This window comes from Gossypium arboreum, chromosome 13 (genome assembly GCF_025698485.1).
Source record: "Gossypium arboreum isolate Shixiya-1 chromosome 13, ASM2569848v2, whole genome shotgun sequence".
Taxonomy (NCBI): Eukaryota; Viridiplantae; Streptophyta; class Magnoliopsida; order Malvales; family Malvaceae; genus Gossypium; species Gossypium arboreum.
This window is the reverse complement of record NC_069082.1, coordinates 60,408,005-60,412,229: the sequence shown is the minus strand read 5'-3', so window position 1 is coordinate 60,412,229 and position 4,225 is coordinate 60,408,005.

The window sequence follows — 4,225 nt, the reverse complement described above, 5'->3', positions numbered from 1 at the left end:
ACCCTTATTCTAACTCGGCAAAAGCCAGCAAATGTGCCTATTATCACCATACAGGCATACGCTCGCTCGTGTGGTAAATCGAACGCATAAACGTGAGCGTTTGATCGTAAAGGCCACCATGAGAGACTTCGTGGGCTTAGGCCGTTTTGGGCCATGTTGGGCTAACATGGGCCTTGTGGGCCCCAGCTTATGGGCCCCACACAGGTAAATCACACGGATGTGTGGAGAATATTGGATCAGAATGTGTTTCATAGACCACACGGGTGTGTGGGCCCACATGGGCCTGCAATATGGGCCTTGGACCCATTTTCACTATTTGACTATTAAGGTTGCACGGGTTGCCCGAGATGACTGTGGACCTTCTGTTGGGTCTGTAAGCGTACCTGGACCCTTAATCGATAAAATGACTATTTTGCCCTTATAGGGTAAAATGACTATTTTGCCCTTATAGGGTAAAATGACTCTTTTGCCCTTATGAAGTAAAATGACTGCTTTGCCCTTATGAGGTAAAATGACTGTTTTTCCCTTATGAAGTAAAATGACTACTTTGCCCTTATGTGGTAAAATGACTGTTTTGCCCTTTTATGGTAAGATGATTGTTCTACCCCTATGTGATGTATGTTTATATTTTAGCATGCTATTGTAATTGTATTGAATACATGTATAATATTATGACATGTTGCATGATGCATTGCATGGGGATGGGTTTTTATATGATTGGAAGAAACGTACTGTACTGGCAGCTCTGCTGCAAATCACTGGTGGCTCTAAGCCTATTATACTGGTAGCTCTGCTGCAAATACGGTTTAGTGTTACAACCGGTGCTACATGGAGCGTATGGATGGGTGGGTTGATTTTATCCCCACATGGAGTGTAGGGTTAGATGGAGATGGAGTGTAGAGGCTGGATGGGTAGGACTTGCATATTGTTTACTGTTACTACACTATTTACTGCATTGTTTATTGTTACTGCACTGTTACTATTACTGTTAGTGCACTGTTTACTGTTACTACAATGGGCCAAGGCCCGAACACATGACTGTTTTTGTATTGAGATGGGCTAAAGCCAAAACTAATATTGTCACTGTTACTAAAAAGGGCTTAGGCCTAGACTGTGCTTGTTTTCTGACTGTTGGCTTATATGGGATTAAACACTGAGTTTTTGTAAACTCACCCTACTATTTAACTGCGCAGGTAATCCCCAGTCTTAGGCTGGTCAGTGCTGCGAGGGACTCAAAGGTGGCCACACAATCGCATTTACTATCATATTTGCTTTATTTTTATAAGTGATTTTTATTTTGGGTATTTTTACTGTAATAAGGCCATTATGGATTTAACTTTAATTTGGGAATTTTTATTTGCTTTGGCATCTAACTGTTAGAGATAGGAAAACTCGAGTTTTCAAAAGAAACAATGCTTTTACAAAGTAAACGCAAGTACGCAACTGTTTTAAAAAGCTTCCGCTATAAAATGATATTTTTGGAAACGAAAAATGATTTTAAAGTAAATACTTTTTTTGGTTAGTGACGCAAGTTTTGAAATTAATGACATAACTCAGAAACACACAAAAAGTTTAAATATATAGTAAGAGTTTTCATCGATATAACACTTTTTGAAAAATAGTTCGATGTGACATTACCAAATTCAGCCATAACGTCTAGGCCGAGTTTGGGATGTCACAACTATTTCCCGAAACCCAATTACATGTATTGCATCCACTATGACCTCGGACCAACTCAACGAGCTTGGATGCTAGCATCTATAATGAACTCAGACCAACTCAACGAGCTCGGATGCTTCACATATACTACGAAATTAGACCAACTCAACAAGTTCAAATTTCTCACATATATCATGAACTCGGACCAACTCAACGAGCTCGGATTTCTTAATTCCTAGTGACATGTCACTTGTATCCTAAACTATTCCTAGGGTTCAAACAGGATTTTTTTGATACCACACCTCTGTCGAACTTACTCGAAGTGTTGACCTCACTATCCATAGTACCAATTGCTCATTCATGGCATAATAAGGCATAACTCAAATAGCAAATAAGCTTTTAAAAATTTACATAACATATATCACATATTTCATATATCACTTGTCATATATCATCATTTTCTTGCATTTCATGTAATATTCTTCCATGTCATATTTCCACATCATGTACACCATTCCATCAACTATTTCAATGTATTCAATCATACAATTTATGCAATAATAGAAAAGAATTATAATTCAAATTGCATTATTATTATCATACGAACTTACCTCGAATCCGAGCATGGCTAATTATTTCATTTTAGTCCACAATCTCGTACTTTCCCGATTAAGCCTGAATCTTAGTTTTATTGATCTAAAATTTCAAATATAGCTTATTTAGGACTCACATTATTCATATAGACCCAAAAATCATATTATGGAAAAATTACATTTTTTCCCCTAAACTTTATCATATTTACACTTTTGCCTCAAGGCTCGTACAATAAGTTTCATTCAATTTCATTATTCTTCAAGCCTAGCCAAATCATTTTCATAACTATAGTAGCCCACAATTTCCACTAAATCACACTTTTATGACAAATTTTATAACTTTTATAATTTAGTCCTTTTAAGCATTTTCACCGAAAATCACTTAGCAAAAGTCATTTATTTAACACCCGGCATTCATTTTCTACCATTAGACATCAAAACACATGCATATCACTCATGGATAAATTTTTAAACATGAACCCTAGCTTAAAATAATGGTAGAAATAGGTAAATCGAGTTACCAAGACTTTAAAAATGTAAAGAACGTTAAAAATGAGGTTCGGAATCACTTACAAATGAGCTTGGAAGCTTGAACCAAACCCTAGCCATGGCTTCCATGCTAGATTCAGCTGGTACATGAAGAAGATGGACAAATTTGCCTTATTTTGGGTTTTTAATTCATTTAATTATTAGATTACCAAAATGCCCCTAATTTAAAAATATTCTATTTCACCCATTTCATATCTATTTTTGTCCAACAATTAACCAATGGTCTAATTACCATTTAAGGACCTTAAATTTAAAATTTCAAAACAATTTGACACCTCTAACATTTAGAGCTCAACTTTTGCACTTTTTGCAATTTAGTCATTTTGACTAAATTGAGTGCCCAAACGTCAAAATTTTCGAACAAAATTTTCTTATGTCAGGTTTATGGTCCCGAAACCACTGTTCCGACTACGCCCTAATTCGGGATGTTATAACTTCCCCCTTTTAGGGATTTTAGTCCCTGAAAATCTTACCAGAAGAGTGGTTTAGCTTACACATAAACTCCACTATCACATAATCATTGATAAAGAACTTTTACTCAGGCTATGCTTAACACTTCACTCTTTAATTTCTCATGCTAGAGTCATGAGCAATTCTTCGCCATATGATACATCAACTGGATCTTGATCTCTATCTGCTTAAAGAGAACTAGCATACTAAGAAATCTGACAATCTCAGTAATATATGATTCCTTTGATCCGTTAAGAAAAAATTCAACACATACTGAAATGATTTGCAGATTTCATCAAACATTTAGCAACAAGCCACAAAACATTTTTCTCTTTCAAGATATGAATTATCCTGATAACAGTCCATGTATTCAAACACAAAGATCAGAAATGTCGAGTTCCAAACTTGAGCACCAATACATCACTCCTATGAGTTTTCTTGCAAAGTCTCTGTATAGACTCTGGATTTTCTACCTAAGCACTTGTAGCCACATTTTTCTTTACTCAAATATCATACAACAATTAACTCAAGTCGTCTATGCTATCTCAAACTCAGATCTAGCTATAACATTGGATACTTTGAGCTATCACATTGCCTTTTTGTCTTATAACACCTTGTAAATGATTCAACTACATATCGTTGAAAATCCAGAAGTCTCTGCCCAATGTAGACTGAACCAATTCAAAGGCTTCGGTTAACAATGCTCTCATCTATTCAAAGGTTTACTAACATGTAATAGACCTTTCGACTTTCACAAGATGAAAATTTTATCATTCAAAGCAGCTTTAAATCATATCAACGTCTTCTAAGATATATACACTATTCATTCAGACTATCTTTCCTTTACCCGAAAAGAAAAGAAATAAAATCTTATTCTCAGACATTAATATTCCATTTAATCTTTCAAACAATAACCAATACCAATTTAACAACCAAGTCAGTCTTAATTATCAATAAATGACATTTCAAGAAAT